The sequence below is a fragment of the Ambystoma mexicanum genome, chromosome 8, assembly GCF_040938575.1.
Source record: "Ambystoma mexicanum isolate Mex_15411 chromosome 8, UKY_AmexF1_1, whole genome shotgun sequence".
NCBI lineage: Eukaryota > Metazoa > Chordata > Amphibia > Caudata > Ambystomatidae > Ambystoma > Ambystoma mexicanum.
Genome location: NC_090929.1, coordinates 981,639,783 through 981,661,976, shown reverse-complemented (window position 1 = coordinate 981,661,976; position 22,194 = coordinate 981,639,783). Strand labels below are relative to the sequence as shown.

The window sequence follows — 22,194 nt, the reverse complement described above, 5'->3', positions numbered from 1 at the left end:
TCTTCTTGGTTATTTTCTAAATTGGGGCGGGGAGTTGTGATGGGAAAATTGTCCTGTAAAAGGCAGAATTGGTGCGATTGTGATTGAGCGCTTTACCCTGCTTGGTCTCAGTGGGACAGGGCCACTGCATATTACTAGAGGTATTCTTTCTAGTTGTAGTACATGGATAACTCAGTGGGGTAAGGGAATTATGTGAGTTTTAGTTTCCTGTTGTGACCGTAGATAGCTGGTGTACAGACATGTCAGAAAAGGAGGGATGTATTAAATGTCCTCTGGGTTTATTTAGAAGGGGGGGCACTAGGTGACTTAAGGGTCAAAAGATGGTTTGATTTCCCATAGTCTTTTCTCTTTCCCTTTTCTAAGTTAAAGAGTTGGGGTGCGACAGGATTCTGCTCACATTATCCTCCAAAGGCAAAGGGGATATCGGGGTAGGGGCTTGTCGGACAAAAGGGGGGATACTGCGTCTCACCCGAGGGCATTCCACCAATAGTCCCCAGGGATCCCCCGACAAGGTGATCCTCCCGCAATGGTCCGCCCCCAGGGTCTGGTTCCAAAGGCAATGGCCGTGCCCGAGCCAGCTGAACAAAGAATCCCCGGGGTCTATATGTGAAACCACACTCGTTTCTCACAGAGTCCATAGTTGTGATTCACCCTGTTCAAAAAAGGCTACTTTAAAGTGGGGAAGATTTAATGGATTCTATGAACAGTATTGTGTATCCTCATGTTCCTTTGTTGGTGACTCAACTAGAATTGTGTTATTTCAGCACTGGTTTTCCCTCAGTCCCATGTCACTTGATTTGACAGGTGCACATATAAACTCCCACCAGCCTGTCAGTACAGCAGGGATTCCAGTGTAGCAGACTGGCTGCAGCAGAACAAATATAAAGTTCCTTCTCTGTTGACTACTGCCACCAGAGTATCTTGGGTCGTCCAGAGCTCTACCTTACAGGTGAATGAGTGAAGGTCTTTGCAGTGACATCTTATTTTCTTTTTTTTTTAAGTGCTCACACAGCCGGGGGCCTCGAGGCGCTGTTACCGGAATATGTCTTAGTTGCGTATTTATAATGTGGTTAATAACCAGAGGATTCGAAGCACAGACCCGGGGATCGAACCTGGGTTACTTAGTGTTGTCTTGTTTCCAAGGCGAGCATGTTGCCACCGAGCTATCCTCCCGGGACCTTATGCTACGTCAGAGACTTGCACAACACAGATCTACCACTTTCATGTTTTCTTGGTGCATAAGGATATTCAAGAGCAGGGGAATTGGAATTGGACTAACATCAAAGCAGGGGAACCAGGGCAATGTTGTTTTCTTGCAATGTTGTGTGCAGATCTGAAAAGATAGTGCTCTCTATATAATGTACATTTGAGATATTTTGTGAATTGCCCGGTGCGGTACTTATTGTGCGCTCCAGGTTGATAATCTAAACTTTGTGTGTAGATGTCTGTTGTGCCTGGCAGAGTAGTGGTTAAGGACAGTGTGGAGAATTGTGTGGACATATACGTAGTGGGTTGGGGTGGTGTTTATGGACATTTTATGTAAAACGCGAGTCTTCGGGTGGTGTACGTTCTGTGGTGCAAACCCGTGTTATAGTAATGGAGTGATGTGTCCAGATGTATTATTAGTAAGGGTGGGAGGTGGAATTATTTGAGATGTTTGTTGTTCCTGTGCCTTGCTCAGCACACCTCCCAAAAACAAATGGGAGGAACTTTTTTCCACTTTGGAAACATCACAGCTGATCATGTTTATTAATATCTATGCAAAACTTTCATTTTCCAGCCTTTATGCATTTTGTTATGTTGTGTTATTTATTAAACAAAAGGTGTGGGAACCCCTCTACTGAGAATGAACATGGGTCAAATACCCTGTTCTATGGAAGTTCTCCCATTCAGGAGGGTCTACACCACGTTTTAGTCACTGCACCCTTCACAGAGGAGAAATATCCATTTGTATATCAGACTGGTCCCACCCACACAAGGGCAATCCAGCACCAAAATTCTAAGCAATTCTCCTCTGAAAAAGAGTACCAACTGCAACCCCACACACGTTTTGGCCTTGCTGGACGTCCTCAGTGAGGTGAAGCTGAGCTTCTCTAAGGAACAGTGAGCAAAGGATCCACATCTGGATTACCCTGGGTTACTTAGGGTGAAACCCCAAGTTTTACAAATTAAACTTGCCTAGCATTATCAGTCCAGGACTGCCCAGGTGGGTGGGACTAGACTGATGTGCAAAAGGATATTTGTCCTCTGCGAAAGGTAGAGTGAGCTAAAACGTGGTTATTGACACTCCCCACCTCTCCTCATGCCCCCCGCCTGAGTGGAAACCTGTACTCACTCCTCGGAAGACCTTCAAAGGTGGCAATCAGCTTCACTTGGCTACCCTCAATTCAGGCCCTGCTGTCAAACACTCTTCTGACATCTGTCACCTCCCTGTAGACCTTGACATCCTCGCACTCACTGAAACGTGGTTCAATGCCAGCTCTGTCACTGCTTTTGACACTCTTCTCCCTGATGGCTACAAGATCCTCTCCAAGCCCAGGCCCAACCTGTCAGATGGTGGAGTGGCCCTGAATTTCCCTTAATCTGTCCTTGCTTCTAGCATGTCCACTCAATCCTACTCTGTCTTTAAATGCCTTGTCTGTAGGATTGGTGTCTCTCCATCACTCTCCCTCATTCTCAGCAGCATCTATAGGCCCCCTTGACCTATCTCCCTTATCCTTTCAGAATGGGCTGACCTCGCCTCTTCTCTCCTGACTTCCTCCTCCAAGCTTCCCCTCCTCAGAGACTTCAACATTTATCTAGACTCCCATGATGCAGCCAGTACACTCTTCTGCAACCTCCATGACTTTCTTTCCCTCACAATTCTCCCCTCTAGTCTGACCCACTCAGCCAGACACACGTTGTATGCGTTCATCTCCACAGACATTCCCATCTCTAATCCTCTCACTACGCCTCTCTCCTGGTCTGACCATGCTCTCCTCTCCTCCCATCTGCAGCTCTTGGGTCCCATTGCTATGTCTCTGCCTGCACTGCCAGTCTCCTCCTCCGTCATTCAACCGAAGAAGCGAATGTCAGTCACTGAATTTGCCACCACCTTCATTCCTCCAACCACTGCTATTGACTCTCATACCGACTCAACTCTTGCTAACCTTCATCTCTCCAGTTTCAACACTCTGGACATCCTTGCCCCTGTCATGAGGATCCGCATGAAGCCTGCCGCTAAGTGCAACTCTTGGTATGACTCCGACCGGGCTGCTCTGAAACGCAAGTGTAGAGTTGCTGAGTGGAAGTGGCAGGCCTCAAGCACACCCCAATGGCCTGCCGCCTGCTCCAAAGGCAATACAGACTCTCCATCCGCTCTAAGAAGAGGGCCCATGTCAAGCCTGCAAAATCTGTAAGGCACTTGCCAATCCTACTGCAGTTTCCACTTCTTCTCCTCCTTCGTATGTGTTCTGTACCGCACTGGCCTCCCACTTCACTACCAAAACCCAGGGCATTCTGTCCTCACTCTCGGCTACTCCCCTCCCTGCCATCCCTCCTCTCTTACCTCCCTTGGCTCCCCTCTCTCCACCCTCCATACTCTCATCCTTCTCTCCCATTGCAAAGGATGAGGGCTCTGAAGTAGTCTGCTGCATGAAAGTCTCCTCCAAACAGGTGCTCTCCTGTTCTTCCAGAACTGTAAATGACAACATCTCATCTCTCACCCCACCCTTAGCCGACTTCTGTAACCACTCCTTTGCCACTGGGTCGTTCCCCCTTCCCCTCAGCACTCTTTTGTGCGCCCTCTTCTGCAAATGTCATCTGCTGACTCTTCCTGTCTGGCTAACTATCGCCTTGTCTCCATCACCCCTTTCCTGGGCAAACTCCTGGAGAAGTTGGTCATCCAACTAATCCACAACACAGAATCTGTTGGCTGTCTCCACAACCACCAGTCTGGCTTCAGAGCATCCAGAGGCACGGAAACTGCTCTCCTGAACACCCATGAAGACCTGCTCTCAAACCTTGGTTTCAACTCTCCCTCTGTTCTCATCCCTCTCAATCTTTCCTCTGCCTTTGACACAGTCAATCATGCCACCCTCATAAATCAGCTCTGAGATACCCTCGGCATCACAAACCTGGCACTGGCCTGGGTGACCTCCTTCCCATCCAACCGACATTCCCAGGTGCAACTGGGCCCTTTCCTCTCCCCCACCGCACATTCTACCTGTGGTGTCCCTCAGGGTTCTATCCTATCAGCCAGGATATCAATATCTACCTTGCCCCTCTGGCCGACTTGATCTCCACCTTCTCTCCTCACTTACAATGTTATGCTGATGACACGCAGGTCTCCTTCAAGCTTCCCACCTCTACCTCCTCTCTCATACCTGACTGCCTGACTGTTATTCAGGCATGGTGCAAAGCAAATGATATCTGCCTTATTGCAAGCAAGACCTAGATCCTTCCCATTGGGATGCTGCTCCCCGTTTCCCTCCCACTCTCCTGCCGCCTTCCTTGGGTCCTCTCCCCTCACCTTCTTGTGAGACTAAACACCTTGGTGTCATCTTCGACTCCTCTCTCTCCTTCCCCCCTCACATCACAGACCTTGACAAGAAGGCCAACTTTCAGCTCCACCGCCTCAAACGTCCCTCTATTACCCCTCTCTCATTCCCGATTGTCTAATCGCTATTGAGGCATGGTGTGCGGCTAATGATCTCGGTCTTAATGCCAGTAAGACTAAGATCCTTCTCATTGGGACACCTGTGCTCTGTTTTCCTCCTACCCTCTGGCCGCCCTACTTGGGCCCTCTACCCTCGCCATCCAGTGAGGCCAAAAATCTGGGTGTCCTCTTCGACTCCTCCCTCTCCTTCATCCCTCACATCTTGGACCTTGCCAAGAAGGCCTACTTTCAGCTTCACCCCCTTAGAGGCATTCTCCATTTCATCACCTTCCCCCAGAAGCTCAATGTCTCCAGAGCTCTGGTACTCTCTAGACTGGACTACTGCAACAGCCGCTTCCTTAACCTGCCTCTTTCCTCTCTTCTCCCGCTCCATCTCTCCAGCCCTAATATCTCTCCACTAGCTCCCTGTAGCTGCAAGGATCAAATTCAAGAACCTCTGCATCATCCACACAGCTTTTTGAGGCCTGGGACCATGCAAAATCTAACTCTCTCTCCCTAAATACCCAACGGCTAGAGCACTTTGGTCCTCTAGCTCCAACTCTCTGCAGATCCGTTTGTCCAAGCAGAGTGTGTGGGGTAGATCTCTAGGGAGAATCCAGCAGGAGCTTCCATCTGGAATGGCCTCCCTACCTCTCTCCGACTTGAGCCGGATCTCCTTAAGTTCCAGAATTGGCTCAAGCTCCTGCTTGTCTCTACTTCCTTCCCTCTCGCGCTCCCTTGCTAATGCCCCTGTCTGTTTGCTGTGACTGGCAGCCTGGTCCCTATGAGTCTTAAAGGGCACCAGTCTCCTTCCCCACCCCTCGCCCAGTTTCTATCTGCAAACGCCCAATCTAGCACTGCCCTTCTGGGCTGCCTCCTTGATCAGCCTGGAGAGTTGGCACCCCTCCCGAGTACGGTCCAATCCCTTCCCTGCACCTGATGGTGACCCCCTAGCACTTGCCCTCCTGGGCTCCCCTTAACACGTGCCTAACCCTGAGCCCCCTGCCCCCAACCTCCCGCCCCACTCCCCTACCCCGCACCCCCTGCACTTCTTGCTGCTGCACTTGCACAATGATATGACAGGCTATTTATAACGCGCTTAATACATAGAGGTTTCAAAGCGCGGACCAAACCTGTGGTGCTCTGTGTCGTCTTGCTTCCAAGGCGAGCACGTTGGCCCCGAGCTATCCTCCAGAGACAATCTGAATGTCACAAGGCCTAGTAGGACCATTATTTCTTTTTCATCTCCATGTTCCCCTGCCCCCCTTTTGTCTTGTGGCACCTGGAAGCACATTGTGTATAGGCACCTTATAAATATGCAATAAATAAAAAATAAATAAAAGAAACACAATTTGTAGTAATTTGCTTGTGGACTCTCAAATCTAGACACTAACTTTAGCAACACTCGGGTTTAAATGGGATTATTGTAAAATAAAGCAGGACATCAGTGGTCAAAGTGGGCAGGAACTAAAGGGTGCGACGCTCGCCTACGTTTTGGGGAAAATCCCCCATCGCTACCTTCTTGTCATAGAACACCATTACCGGAAGGCAACCGAAGGACACTTTTGCTTTTTGCTTTCCTCTACTGAGGATTCAAACCAGGACCCTTCTGGGAATGCTCTAATGTTACATCTGGCTGAGCTACCATGCAGGCACTAGCATGCGTTTGTTCATTTCAGTTGCCTACCTGGGACAGAATACCCATTCCTCAGCTGCCACATAGTGCTGCACCACAGTGATCAGTATTTGTCTTCTAGATTTAAGCACAAGTAATGTGAAATTGTGGCAGGTACGTCAGTGTGTGCAGATAATGGGATGAGGGTTGCTATAGTCCTTGGCTTGTCCCTCAAAAAAGCATCAATGATGGGCGATTAGAAAGGGGGGGTGCATGAAGTTGCACGGTGTGGGAGACAATGACTGAAAGTAAAGGTGGTTGTTTATATGCATTTGCTTTAACTGTGGTTCCTACAGTCTTCATGGTACAGTTGTAAAATACGGTGTTGGGGGGTCAAGTGGAGGAGGGGGGGTGAGTGCAGTGGAGGAAAGGGAAGACCCAGGTTTAGGTTTGTATTGGTGACAAGGAGAGTGAGAGTGGGTTTTTGGTCAGTGGGCAAGCGGGGGGTGGGGAGGGGAAGGGCACTACTTGCTTTGACCGCTGTTGGACATGCACAATGAACTAGAAGCTGACAAAGCCACCACACACCACTTCACAACCACATCATTGCAATGCTGGATAGTACCAATAGATATATGCATTTTGTCCTTCAAGCTTATCAAGTTTACAGACAGTGACAGTTGCCCAGTGTGCTTTAAATTGCACCATTTGGTGCTAACAAGACACTGTAGTTCCCACGAACATTCATTGGGGGAGACAAGTATGCCCAGCCCCCAAACAGTCTATGAAGCTAACCCCATCTCCAAAGTTTTGGTCTAATCACACTGATGACAAAGGAGCAAAGGGCAAGGCAGAGCCTTAGACATGTCACACATCGGGCCCTGTGGGCAGTGTCCGGTGCCCATCTCCTTCAATTTAGTCAAGGGTGAAGTGTGAGTGCCAGGCAGGCATGGGTCAGCTCTCTGTGGAATGGCGCTACGGCAAGGCATCTTTTCTGGCAGCAACATCCGGTGAGTTCCTGGACTGAATTGTCAGACCTGCTAATGTAAGGGAGGAAGGGCCATTTTGCCCCCCTGTACATTCAGCACAAAGAAAACCTAATACTCGTGCAATAGTGGGGAGACGTCCTCCTTGCCCTTCCCTGGCACCAGTGGAAGCGGGGCTACTGCAAGAGACATTAGGACTTCATTTTGTGTACCCCCAGACTCCATTTTCGGACTAGACCGCATCCCGAGCCCTGCAACGCCTTCTCTCCCCTTTGCACCACTGCGCACACTGACAGCCCCTACCTCCTCCTCCCATGTCTGTGCCGCCCAGGCTTCTTTCTCACAGATGCTCTGGCGCGAATTGTTGCAAACAGAAACTGTATTCTTCTATCCTTCCTCTGAGCTCATTGCCCTGTGTGTGACCGGGTTGAATCTCGCCCTGTGGCCCATTTGTCTCTACAAACATGCTCTTGCTCCTCTCACCCCCACCTTTGGGAGTTATTGCCTGCACAACTCTTGCACCACCATTCTCCCTTTGATGTAGCAGAAGCGTGACCCTTCCCCACTGACCACCCTAGAGTGCCCCCAATATAACTGGGCTTATGTCATCATATTCCCCACCTAAAACCAACACCTATCAATCCACTTCCACAAGCACTGGGGAACCATGGCAAATACATTTTAGAGCAAGCCCTCTGATAACGCACCTGGGGGGCAAGACCCTCGTACCCTTCACGACCACAAAGGCCTGAGGCAGGAATATGTAAATATGCGTCTACGATTTATAGGTGCCCCCACAACCCAGTACATGGTTTATATTCTGTATTATTCATTGCATGTCAGGAGATAGTATGTAGCTTAGACAGAATGACCTCTTCCTATGGAACCGACCTGACATTCACACCACCCAGATGAGCCCAGCTGACCATGTGCCGCTCGAAGTAACAGCCCTGCACCAGCCAATCATGTGGAGCCGGCCCATATACTGCCATACTGTAACTATGTTGTCCGCCAATCCCAATGCAACTTGATGTACCTAAAGCATATAATGTACTGTATTCTGTATTGTTGGTCAGAGCGCTCTCGAAGCAGCAGAGTTCTCTGCATGCATATACCTTTATAAAACTTTACTTTCCTCACAACCTTTCTCCTGGTCTCATTCCCTACTGGGGTGAGTCCTTTAATATTTGTCTACAATTGTATTTTGGGGAATGTCCACCTTCACTATGTAGTGCTGCAACTGCAGGATGTGATCAGAGGGCAAAAATTCAAGTTGCAAGCTACTAGCCAGCCATTCAAAAGTCACTTGCCACCTCAATTCTATACGTACACAAAGCACACCATATCTTACTCGCCAAGAGTCAAATATCATTAGCCATTTGCTAGTAGCGAGTGCACATTTTGCACCCAAATGTAATGTACAGATAGTCTGCTAAGAAGCGCAGGTGCCATTAAATGTGAATCAGCTAGTTTGAGAAATCCTACTATAGTGAGAGGAAATGAGGAGATGCTAGTGCTCTCCTTTTTTAGGTTGGGCTAATAGGTCTGGCAACACCTATAAGTCGAAACTATTGCATTAGAGTACAGATAGGGAGGAATGGCAGATGAGGAGGGCCACCCAGTCTCTAGGTGTTGTTTGGTTATATGCCCAGCCATTAACTGCTCATGGCCAGGCTGATCCCTATGACCATTCCCGCCCAGTTCCTGCCCCTCCCCGCCTGCCCAAAACACCTCCTCATGGGAACTCTTTAAGCTTGCTTTATTCAAGACTTGCCATCAAACTTTGCACTCAAAGATCCAGCCAATGTTTTTTTAAAGTAGTCCTCTGCGGGTTAATGACTTCATTGGAGTTGTAAACCCGCTACTGGTGTAATAAAAAATATCTTACCAAGTCTACCTTCAGCCACTCGATTTATAAGCACTCGGCTTGTCCTTCAATTAAGTCCTATTAAAAAAAAAAAGCATTGGCAAAGCCAACAGTTTAGGCATGTGAATAAGTACTAGGCTTTTGCCAGGCACTGCTATTAGATTCCCAGGTAGTTGCACCATTTTCCATCTGCTACCATCAATGGCCAGTTAATTTATTTATTTTATTTCCTATACAATAAAATGGTGTTTCCAGGCACCACAAGTCAAGTCAAAGGTGGGGAGGGTACAAGGGGAGTAAATAATAGCGAAAACAGTAAATAAACAATTGCGGTCCTACTAGGTCTTGCGACATTTGGACGTGCAACTGAAGTGACGAGAAGTACATGAGAGAGGGAAGGGAGGGGAGAGGAGGGAACAAGGTATGGGCAAGTGCTGGTGGGAGCCCAGTAGGGGCAGTGCCAAGGGGTGCCAGGGGAGGAGGCCACTGGCTAGGTCCTGTGGCAGAGGTGTACCAAAGGGGTGGGAAGAACGGTTACATTTGATTTGAACAAATTAAATTCTGGAGAATGCTATAATAACAAAAAAGTTATAACGAAAAATATTTAAATTATTTATTTTGAGGGGTTCCCCCCAATTCCCCTGTGCTTTTAAACCCACCCCAAACCCCTCCACACCCGTTTTAACCCCAATCATATACATTTTAAACAAAAATTCCTCTGCAATTTAATTCATTAAAACCACTGCATACTGGGCTGCACAACAGCCCGGATGGGGGCCAAGAGAGCACTGCTAAGGGGTGGGTGCTGGTGTCGACTGGGCAGAGGGCCTGGTAACCTGTAAGACTCATGAAGGACCAGGCCGCCAGTCTCAGTAGTAGTGGGAAAATTAGCAGGGCAGGGAAAGAGGGAGGGAAAACAAGAGTTTTTAGAAGTTTCCAGAACTTAAGGTGGTCCAGCTCAAGTCGGAGAGGGGCAGGAAGGCTGTTCAAAGGGAGGCACCAGCCGAAGAGAGAGACCTATCCCCCATTCTCTGCTTGGAGAAGCGTATGACCAGCAGAGAGTTGGAGCTAGAAGGGCAGAGGGCTCTAGCAGGGAGGTATTTAGGGAGAGAAAGTTGGAGATAGCAGTGTCCCATTCCCCAGAAAGCCCTGTGGATGATGCAGAGGGTTTTGAATTTGATCCTCGCGGCCACTGGGAGCCAGCAGAGAGATTTAAGGGCTGGAGAGATACGGTTCCTGAGCTTGAGGCCAAGGATAAATCTCACAGCCGTATTCTGGATTAGTTGAAGGGGGGCAAAGGGAGTAGTCCAGCCTAGAGAGGACCACAGCTCTGGAGACACTGAGCTTCTGGGGAAAGTTGAGGAAAGGTGGAATGGCTCTAAGGAGGTTAAGTTGAAAGTAGGCCTTCTTGGCAAGGTCCAAGATCTGAGGGGTGAAGGTAGAGAGAGGCGTCGAAGAGGATACTGTTCAAATGGATTTCTGAACGCTGACCTGATGGGCAGAGGTTCAGAAGGCCAGCTTAGTTTCTTGGAACAGGGTAACCTTCTAGACAAGCCAGACCAATAAAGGTAGCATTGGCAGCGGTCAAGACTGGGTCTCAGAAGGGGTGAGGGTGATCAGAAGTCCACAATCAACACACAGAGCAAACAACACCACAAATTACTCTCAATCAGGTGTACAAATCAAAAATACATATACAATTATTAAAGGCCTTTTAGATCAAACACAATATGAAACCACAGCAATATTAACAATACTAACACAACACTATACTAGGAAACATATATACAGTAACTATTGGCCTAAAGGAATATTCAACAAGTGAGGATCCACATCCTGTAACGGAAGAGGGTCAGACAGTGCAAATATACTTTAGGTAATTCTTCAGGAGTCTCAACCCTAACTAATAGGCAGTCCAATCCCTACTAAGTGTGGAGACTTGTGCTCAAAAGTATGTTCAGCGTATCAGCACTCAATCATGCGTTAAAGTACAAAATAGGTCTCTTCAAGGGGCCATAGTGTCTCACAAAGGGGGTAAGGCGATGAAGAATAGAGTTCCACTATTCAAGAAGGGTTTCCACAAGGGCGCAGAGCTATTTTCAGGAATCGGGAATAGGATGGTAGTTCAGACTATACTAACAAAGGTGAGTGGCCCTTGGAGGAAAGTTGTGCGTAAAAGTCTATGGATGCACCACCGGTAAAGGGTTCCAAGTACTCAACGACCCTCAAGCAGTCGGGACCAAACTTTGCCAGTCAAGTCCAGTTCACTTGCAGGTTCGAGTCCAGCAGTTGGCGTCTCTCCGGCTTTCAGAGGCTGCATTCCGGGACCTCAGTCCATGGCGGGACAGTGGCATTTTCTCTGCTTCTGAGGAAGGGATCGGGCCAGTTCCACTGCAGCTTGTCTTATGGCACAGAGGGGGCACAGCCGCAAGGCACCCACAAAGCTTGTCACCGCACACATCGGGGCAACACAGGTACCGCGTAGGCTCGGGTTCAGACGGACTCTCCACATTCCAGACCTAGGAATGCTAGGTGTACGAAACTCGGTAGGGGAGCGGCTTCTACCAAGAGTTTATGGTTCCCAAAGTCTCAGGTTGAAACTCGAGATGGCGGCGATTCCAAAGCAAAGGTCCCGTATGAGCTGGTCAGTTCGCTGGGCGATCCAGGAACACTTCCGAAGGGGCTCGTTTGCAGGTTAAGCAGGAGGTGCCGAGAGAAGTTAATCCCACTGCTCCAACGGGTGGAAGCACCCTTGCAGGCCTTCTATGATCGATGAGAAACAGGGGCTCTGAAAGGACAACAGCAGGGTCATGGTGCAAAATTTCCAGCGGTTCCACAGATCTGTTTCGTCAGTTCAGAATACTTGGCTCCTTTACTAAGTTTGGTGTGAACTCAGAAGATCGACCTAGGATAGGTCTAGAGTGCCTTCTCTTAATCGAAATCTCCTTTGCACCATAAAGAAGAGAAACCAACAGGAGATCTGCTCACATTCAACCATTCCAGACGTGGACCAAGCACGGACCACAGTGGTCCCAGTCATCCCAACACATCAGACATACTGGCGCCCAGGATGTGCATTGGAACTAGACAGCTCCAGCCCACATCCTTGGCGCACACACACAAGGCATGCAGAAGCCTGCAAAAGCTACGGTTTGCGTAGAGGTCTGCATGACCAAATAAGGAATTTCCCGGGTCTGCTTGACCTGGCGAAGGCAAAGGGACAAAATGGTCAAAGGACTGAACAAAAAGGACCTCATGGTATGGCCATTTTAAGCACTGGCCACTGTCCTGGGCCAACCGCAGTAAACGCGGTTTGGACCATTGAACAGAGTCAAACATGCTTTAAAAGTAACTGCTGCCACCAACGCTGTCATGGACACACTTGTACATTCATCAAAAATCCTTCCAGGGTGTCTAGGGCCTTAAAAATGAAAGAGAAACCAGTGCACTGTAGTACTGGAAGGTGCATTGTGCACTGATAAAATGTTGCCAAGAAATAGCAACAAAATGAAAGACTAAGGGAAACAAAGTCTCCTAGTACTGACAGTCTGAAGGGCATGTCAGTTTCCCCTTAACAAGATGAGCAAAAGACCAGTGGAGTCCAGCATAAGGCTAGGTTCCACTGGTAAAAGTCAGGCTAGGATGGTCAGACAAAAGAAAAAGATTGGGGGGTTCACAACTGGGGGTTAAATTACCCATAAATGGAAATCTTTCCTAGCAGATACCAAGATGTTTGACCTCACTGGATGGTGAGGGTAGAGGGCCCAAGAAGGGCGGACAGAGGGCAGGACGGATACAGGGCACAGGTGCCCCAATAAGAAGGATCTCAGTCTTACTGGCATTAAGACAGAGATCATTAGCCGCACACCATGCCTGAATGGCGGTCAGACAATCGGGAATGAGAGAGAAGTTTGAAGGAAAGCTGTGGGTCATCAGCATAACACTAGAAATAAGGAGAGAAGGAGATCATCAGGGGGGCAAAAAGGGCGAGGTAGATTTTGAAAAGCCACAGCGATAGGATACAGCCCTGGGGAACGTCGCAGCAAGAGAGACAGGTGGTGGAGGAAAAAGGGCCCAGCTGCACCTTGAAAGGGCAGTTAGTTAGGAAGGAGGTCAGCCAATCCAGTGCCCGGTCCATACTGTACAGGGTATTGCAGAGCCGTTTTAGGAGGATAGAATGGTTGACCATGTCAAAAGCAGAGGAGAGATCGAGGAGAATGAGTAGAGCAGTAGAGTTGGAGTCAAGACAAGCGAGCAGATTTTCACAGGTGTGCAGGAGAGCAATTTACATGCCTCTGGATGCACAGAATCCAGATTGATGGTCATGGAGACAACCAGCAAGTTCAGTATGACGAATCAGTTGGGAGAAGATCAAACTTCTCCAAGAGTTTGCAAGGGGGCGGTAGAGATAGGGCAGTAGTTAGCCGGGCCGGAAGCAGACAGCTTTTGTAGGAGAGAGTGCTTGACGGATAGAGGGAGAGCGAGTGGGGAAAGAGTGGTTACAGAAATCGGCTAGAGCCGGGCCAAGATAGGAGATGTTGTCCTTAATAGTTCTGGAGGAGCAGGGGAGCACTTGTTTGGATGAGACCTTCATAGAGCAGACATCTTTAGAGACCTCATCAGGTGCTATGGGCAAGAGGGTGGAGAGTGAGGGGAGCTAAGGGAGTGAATGAGAGCAAGAGCGGGAGTGGAGATTGGGGTGGTGGAGAGTGAGGGCAGGATGTCCTGTGTTTTAGATCTGAAATGGGAGGACAGACACATACCAGCCATTACGCTTGGTGACATGCTTCAGGCGGATCCTCATGACAGCGGCAATGATATCAAGGGTATTAGAGATGGAGAAGTGAAAGTTAGCAAGGACAGAATCAGAGGGAGAGTCAGAAGCAGGGGTTGGAGGAGGGATGAAAGTGGAAGCAAGAGCAGCCACTGACACTCGATTCATCGGTCGAATGAGGCTGAAGGTGCAGGAGCCAGCACAGACAGAGGGCCGAGGGGCCCCAAGCATGAGGAGAGAATGGTAAGACCAGAAGAGGGGGGTGGTGTCACAGGTTAGAAATAGGGATGCCTGCAGAGATGAAGGCAGCCAGAGTATGTCCGGCTGAATGGGTCGGACCGGAAGTAAGAATGGTAAGGGAGAGGGAGACACAAAGGTCAGGGAACAATGAAGTGGCTGATTCAGGAGAGTCAAGGTGGATATTGAAGTCACACAGGAGGACGGGTTTAGAAGAATTTGTCAAGAGAGAAGAGGTGAGGTCAGCCCATTCATAGAGGAAGAGGTAGATAGGGCCGTGGGGCCTGTAGATGGTAGCGAGGGTACGTGAGAGAGTAGGAGAGACACTGAGCCTACAGATGGGGCATTCAAAAGAGGAGAAGGATGGAGTAGGTATGATAGAAGCAGGTACCCACTCAGGGAAAATCAGGGCCACTCCACCTACAGACCGGTTGGGCTTGGGTTCGGAGAGAAGCGCATAGCCCTTGGGAAGGAGAGTGTCAAGAGCAGTGACAGAGCTGGCATTGAACCAGGTCTCTTTAAGGGCGAGGACGTCAAGGTCAAAGTCTTCAAGAAGGAGACAGATGTCAGAGGAGTGTTTAACAGCAGAACAAACATTTAGAGAAGTTAAGTGGAGCTGGCTACCAACTTTGAAAGATTTCCGAGGAGGGGTACAGGGTCGTGGTACTACCATCGCTGGAGGTGAAGAGGTTATAGGGAAGGAAGAGTATCAGCAGAAGGTATGAAGTTAATGAGAGACGGCAGGCGCTGGTCAATAAGGAAAAGATCAAGTTGAAAACCCTGGGTTGTCATAGTGCCATTGTGATAGACAATAATGATGCACGTAAAGGATGAGAAGTGGCTCAAGAGTACTTCCCCATCTAGTTTCACCATTAATGGGTGAAGAAGAAAAAAGGGGAGAGGATTGTGACCAAATGGCGAGTCCATAGCTCTGGGCAGGGGATAGAAAATAGGATGTCAGGGATAGGCTGCCTGGAAGAAGCATTGACGTAGGTGTTAGCAATAGGAAGGCCTGGATTAGAGGCAAAAAGAGCTTTTTTAAAATGTTTTCTTCCAGACTTTGAGAGGTTATAGAGTAGCAGTTAGAATAGATTGGGGAGATGGAGAGCACCATGGGAGTGGGGGGAGAGAGACAGACAGAGGAGCTGTACAGTGCAAAAATAAACTCACCAGGTAGCCGAGCAGCCGATAGACAGGCAGATGGAAGTCCAAAGCGAGCTTTTTAGGACCCAACAGCCAGTCAGCTCCTCCTTAGCAGGATAGATGAAACATAGGTGTGGTAGGGGAGGCAGAGGGATAGAGTCAAAGGAAGAAGAAAGGGCGGGGGGGGGGGGGATCTTCACCGGTGAAGGGACTCAATGAGAAGGCAGTTAATTCCAGTAGAAGCCATCACACATGCTAAAGTAGGCTGGCGAGGCAGCAGAGGCGCAAGCAGGTAAAGGATTATTAAAGAGGCCACCTGACCGGAAAGCATCTTGAGGGGTAAGTTGGGGCACCACTCTTAGGCACCTAACACCTGTACAATAGCACAAGAGAAGGCCCACGTTCCCTTTCCCAGTGCGGCCGACTCAGTAGAAGTCAAGAGCACTGATATGCCTTTTTTGGCGGTGCAGTAGATGTATTGGGTATGCATGAGGACCTTCTTTGGATTGCCCACCTATTGCAAGATGGGTCCAACCCAGTAGTTGACAAGGTGCACCACTCCGCCTTAACCTACCATCTTCAATGCGAGGCACCAATGCTTATCCGCTCTCTGCCCGGGGGCTTGGGCTCCTCTTTCTGTGCTCCCAACGCATGAGGACACTGTTAGAACAAAAGCCTCTGATGAATCACTCCAGTGTCAAGAGGTAAGAGCCACCACTCTTCCCAACCATCACGCCGGCCCCCGTTGTCTCACAGATTTCGCTTGTGTGGGAGATCAGGAAAGCAACAGCAATCGGAATCTGCAGCCCTCGCCTGTCTGGGGTGGCGTGTGGGCACTGCTGGCACAACACTCCTACCTCACCCCGCTCACATCTTTGAGCTGAGGACAAGGCTGCTCTACCCTGCTGCAGCGACTGATCCATAATACCACTACGGTGGGATATACCTGGCAAGTGCCTTTTCCATGTCTATACAAAAGAGCAAATTGTTGCCATTGACAAACAGTGACAGCTCAAGGTGTGTTCAGGGGGAGCGGTCACAAAAGGGCACCCCCCCACATCCCCACCAGCAAACAAAGGGCACCTTTCCTCAAGTTCAGTGTTTTTAAACAGCGCCTACTAAAGAATCATGCCATGCCAGGCGTGTCCCTTAAATACACTTTACAAGAACAGCAGGGGCTCAGTTCTGTTGCTCGGCTGATATTTGTTCTTGATGCACAAATCTCAAACAGGGCGCTGATAGACCTCGGGCCGGCACTGTTGCCAATTCTTGATTTCTTTGCATTCTGGCCCTAGTAGACTTGGGTTTCTACTAGGGAAATCCGCTACTACGAAAACAGGAGTGACATCTCCCAAATGTCTCATTACTTTGCGTCAGACTATTCAGGGTTGCAAAGGAAACAACAGGTCTGCAATCAAGTCAGAGCATTCTTAGGCACCAGTGAAACAGTCAGAGCACCTGTTGTAGGGTCGATGCTGTAAATGGAACAGGGTAAGAGTGTGAGGTCCGAAGCCTGAGTTAACTTGAAGTAGAGCCTATGCAGATTACAGTAACAGTATGGCGGATGCTGGTCCACTGACGAGGCGAGAGGAGGGGGCAGACCTATCATATAAAATCGGGGTCTAGGGGAGTGCTGGAGAGGTTGAGGAGCATGGTGTACAGTTGGGATGTGGTCTCCCAGTTGGCACAAAGGAATAAGGACGTGGGAGTCGCCCAGGAACAGCAGTGACACAGGGTACCGCAGGGAAGGAAAAGAGGAGATAGTGCTGAACTACAAGTGAAGCACAAAGATATCACCTTTGTGGGAGGGATCAGAGAGCCTCAGATTTTGCAGTAATGCTTACACAAACCTTCATGAGGGCCACAATATGGCGGCTGTTACCAGACGACATAATGAGGGTGGTGGAAGGGAAGGTGCAGGAAAAGTGAAGGTCCGTCCACGGGTGGGCATACATTCTGAATGTAGATGATGATGCATGGCTGACAGTGTGAAAAGCAGTGCCATGAAGGAGTGGACTGAGGAAAAACACACAGAGGGGCAGGATTGTGATATGCTAGCACCAGTGCCTGCGGGGGTTCGGGTGGATGACACAGAACACTGTGGGGGTGGCTCTATGTATTTCTGAGGAAGAGGGAGGAGACACTGGCTGGCTGGGTACTGGAGGAGGCAACTGTGTGCAACAGAGCAGAGGTAGGACATTCTGGAAAAAGTGGTACGATGACAGATTTGGCATATAGGTGCCTGCAGGGAGAAAGAGGCAGGGTACAGATATTTCCAATGGCTATGGCGACGGAAGCTACCAAGAGTACCACCCACATTCTGAGATACACAAACAGGGTACTGACAGCATGGAGGGAGACATACCTGGACAGAGGAGTAATAAATAAACTGGATTTCAGAAGGACAGGTGACTGTGCAGTTTAAGAAAATACCAGTGGAAGGGGTAGTGTCAAGCGAATGCATGTCAGATATTGCCAAAACGCAACAGGACACTTTCAGCACATTTGCAGCAGAAGAGGAAATTGACAAGCCAAAATATATAGAAGGTGGTCAGTGGCAGCATGGCTCACTGGTTTTTGGGAGGAAAGAGCACAGTATGATGAATTACAATCAGTGGTGTAGGCTCCGGAAAGAAAGAAGATAACTGCATTTGAGCGAGAGTGGCCCACGACACCTGACAATGACCTACAGCTAATGGCATCCATAGAAGATAAGGAGTGGCATGTGGCGGATGGGATGATGGAGCAAGGAGGGTCAAAGGAAATGTGAGCGGATCCTGGCAGACCGGAAAAGGGGAGGATGAACAAATTATGCAATATATCAATGCAAAGAAAGAGCAGGATGATGGTTATCGATGCCTGAGAAAGATGACCTGGTGGCCCACCGCCAAAGAAGGACGGCAGGAGCACGTGGACATTTGAGTAGCTCACTGGAAGAAAATGCAGAAAGAGGAGACATGGAAGGAGCTGTTCAAATGGATAAATGTGAAAGGCACACAGTGGGAAGATTGGCTGTTGTTTGTTCTCAATGGTCTACTGTGACAGTGGTCAGCTACCAGGTATTCACTATGCTCTCTGCTATTTGGAAGAAGTATGGCAAGCACTGGCACGGACTGTGGGTGCACCTGGGGACTGGGAGGTACTAGAGGTTTGCTATATACTGGAAAGTAAGAGAAAAAAAGTACTTTAACTTGGAAAGTGCATACAAACATGACATACACTTGAAGGAGGTGGTGCTGGATTTTAGAGTGACAGAGATGCTCTGAGCAAGAAAGGAAGGGACATGTAGTTATGACTGTTATTTTAGATGCACCCTAATCGCTGATGTGTATAGGTGGGAGTGTTTATGCAATACTGTACAGTGAATGAATGGCTTTAGATGAGTTAGGACATAAATCAGTTGACTTTTTTTGGGTGTTTTTAATTTTTTTGCTTCCTTATTGAGTATGTATGTATCAGAATAATGTCATTGCTGTGTGCTTTATGTAGAATTAGTGCAAGGCTTTGGTCAGTGATTCATAGACAAAATGAGAAGAGAGGAAATAAAACCAGGCATATTTTACCATCTCTGATACTGCACTTTCTTTTGCTTTATTTGAGGTACATATGATGCAAGGAGACTGGCTTACAGACTTGCCTAAGAGACTGGCCCAACAGCCGAAATACCCATTCACGGGGAGGTTGCTGAGCTGCGGAATGCGTGATGCCTCAGGCTGACAAGGCCTGTTCAGACTGTGGCTGAGAACGTACACAGCGAAGACGTTGCTGGCTCAAATCCCAAGGCTGCCAGAAGCTGCCTCGCAGAGATGGCACTGAAGCACTTTTGCAAACTTCAGGCTTCTCTTATCATAGGTGCATTATACATGTCGTTTCATGGGTGGAGAATTGATTTAGCCACTCCATTTGTATATAAGGATGAGCCATGCATGGGAGGTGCAGAGTAGTGAGCACCCTCCCATGCACTGGTGTGTGTTTGCATTACAGCCAATTTCTCTCTACTTCTGGTCTCCTGTGTATTACTTGTGTCCAGGTGCCTGCTGTGCCTGAGGTGCTGTGGGGGGAGCTGGATAAGCATGTAACATGGGTAATAGGACTCATTATTGCCTTCTCATGCACGTGAAGGGCAATTGAGAAATAAGAAAATGGTATGGGGCATGTTGGCATGCACAGCTGTGAAGTTTCCCTTGACCCCACTATAGGTGAGAAATGCATCTGCTACTGATGTTTCTTGGAATTCTGGGACTTTCCATATTGAATTGGGAAGTGAGAAATGAATCTGCTACTGATGTTGCTTGGAATTCTGGGACTTTCCATATTGAATTGGGAAGTGAGGGGAAAAAAACAAGTCCGTCCCAAGCGAAAGCAGCAGTGGCTTCCCTTTGTATGGGCACGCGAAATTTGGGAGCTCTGGGTACTACGGTTCAGAAGTGCTGTCATCATGACAGCATACCTTCCCAGTGCCTCTCCACACAATGAGTTTCCTGAAAGCCTACCATTTCCAGCACCAGACGAGCACTGTACGCAAAAACTCACAATTTCTGGTGAAATTCAACCTACTTTCAAACATTGGGAGACGCCAATCAGATCCCAAAACACCTCCCTCATTCCGAAGAACACCGAGATGCAATAAAGGAAGCCAAGTCAAGATACTAGTTCCTATTAGAGGAACGGACATAACAACGCGCCCTCGTGACGTGGGTTTCTCGTGATCTATTTTGTCTCTTGCTTTTTCCATGCAGCCTGCTCGCTGTTCTATCCCCTGATCATTAACGAGCAGTAAGGTAGTACATCAAAATGGAAAGTTAATGCACTTGTTCACGGACTTTCCATTGAGTTCGGGAGGGACGCAGACAGTTCCCTGTAAAATGTCAAACATTGCCCTACCACCTTTCAGTATAAATAATGTTCGATTTCTCACTTAGATCCTGGGCACTGGTATCAGGGTGAGATAGTCTTACGCTGGCAGAACCGACGTGTGTTGGTAATGTCAAAAGCCTGAATGGCGTTTTAAAGAAAGATCTGTGGCTTTGAAGGTGTCAGAGCTCGAGTCCTAAAAAAAAAAACAAGCATTGGCAATGCCAATAGTTTTGGCGCTTACTGCTGTTATTTGCATTTTGCATTTCTAGGTACTAGGGTGGAAGGAGGAGGGTGCAAAGTTTCAAAGGAGGATGCGAAGGGGCGTGAGTGCAAGAGAATGAGAAGGAAGGGGCGTGGAGCAATAGCCCAATATGAAATAACTGTAGCTGGGAAATGGAAAGCCAGGCGCCTGACTTGCTTCTTACAAAGCTGCTGATTGGAGAAAATATGGTTAGGGAACTTCTCAAGTGCTGCACATAATCACATACTTCTTCCATTTAAACTTGTTGGTTTTCTTTGATGGACCTGGCTTCAAGATCATAATGTTGGAATTTTGCACATTTATAATAACAGTGGAGGGGCTAGGGTCGCTGCATGCCCTGTAGAATGCAATGTCAAGGGCAGCACGACGGTGGTGGTTCAGCAGCACTGACAGCAGAGCTGCCAGGCTACTGCATGCAGTGTAGGGCGGAAGGTCCAGACAGCACAGGCAAACGAGCGGGGGATACTGCTGCTGAGTAGAGCAGGAGCTCCAGCTTCACTAGTGCTCCAGGTGGCAGGTTCACTTTATGGCGTATAGGTGGGAATGTCCAGGCAGCAATGGAAGATAAGGGTGAAAGACACAGGCAATACCGACAAGTTGGGTGACAGGTTCACTGCATGCAGTGCAGGGCGGAAGGAACAAGCAGCACTGACATGGTGGCCGGGTCATACTACAAGTTGCATTGGCAAGATCACACTGTAAGTATTAGAAGGGGTACTGCTGACAGCAAAGGGTTCAGGGTGGCGGCTCAAGAGCAGCACTAGTAGCAATGTTAATAGGTGCCCAATATTCTGCTGGGCAGCATCAAGAGTGTGTGGTGGCAATTTCGCAAGGCCACTGCATGCAGAGCAGGCGTACCCACACTCCCTCCACCCTCGTCGGCAATAGTAACAGAACTAAAAGAAATAGCTAGCAGAGTCACTGCACATTGTGTGTGGTTAATGTCTGGTGCAGCACTTAAGTGGAAAAAGGGAAGCATGGTCGTGCATTGTGGAGTGAGCAATGTGGAATGGGTCGACAATGCAACAATGAGAGCAGAAGGGGACGGGTCCTGGGCAGGGTCGGCACTGGTGTGTAAAGCATGTGCAGCTGCATTTGGCCCCACACTCATGGGGCCTCGCGCAGATGGTGTCTTCAGGCATGCAGCGTGGGCCATGTCCGATGTATGTGACCACACGCAGAGAACTTGCTACAGTGGCCTCTGGGGCACGGGTAAAGGAAAGCTCTAGGGGAGTGGTGTGAAAGGAAAATGGCACCAGGCACCTTCTGTGATGAGCAATGCATCTGGCAGCCCCCCAAACCTCTCCCCCCAATCTGAAACTGTATGCAATATTGAAGCCCCCACTGCTAATATCCCATCCCAGGACAATTAAGTGTGAAATCGGCAGTATTCCAAGGAGGGACCTGCTCTGGGAAAGCCGCCCTGCAAGGAAAGGTCTGATTAATGCTGAAAGTGGAGATGCTGCACTCTCTTTGAAGCTGTGGCTGGACCCTTGTAAATGACAAAGTGGCTGAGTGGTGCCTTTACCTTTAAGGGCACACACGCGGTGGAGTGATGCAATGCCGCCGCGTGTGCACATAATAAACGGGGCATGACATGGATCGCCAGTGTGACCATGGAGCCCGGACAGGGAATACTGTGTTGCGTGTGTTCCATATGCTGAGGGGGCTCACGGGGCCAGAGGGGCACCTCGGCAACTATCCACATTGGCGACAAGGTCATGTGGTCGATCCGACGCGCGAACCTGCAGGGCTGAGGCAGTGAGATTTCTTGGGGGCATTTGCTCAGAATTTCCATGCCGCTGAGTCTGCAAGTT

At 48.9% G+C, this 22,194-nt stretch overlaps 1 protein-coding gene across 1 annotated transcript in view; it reads right to left on the bottom strand.

The window, feature by feature from the left end:
- The window catches only part of AP5B1 (adaptor related protein complex 5 subunit beta 1), a 276,768-nt gene extending 256,861 nt beyond the window's left edge, over window positions 1-19,907 (bottom strand). Inside the window, exon 1 of the mRNA XM_069610887.1 lies at window positions 19,816-19,907. The gene's annotated coding sequence lies outside the window, so the exon portion shown is untranslated. The remainder of the gene's footprint in view (window positions 1-19,815) is intronic.
- Window positions 19,908-22,194: the final 2,287 nt, after the last annotated feature.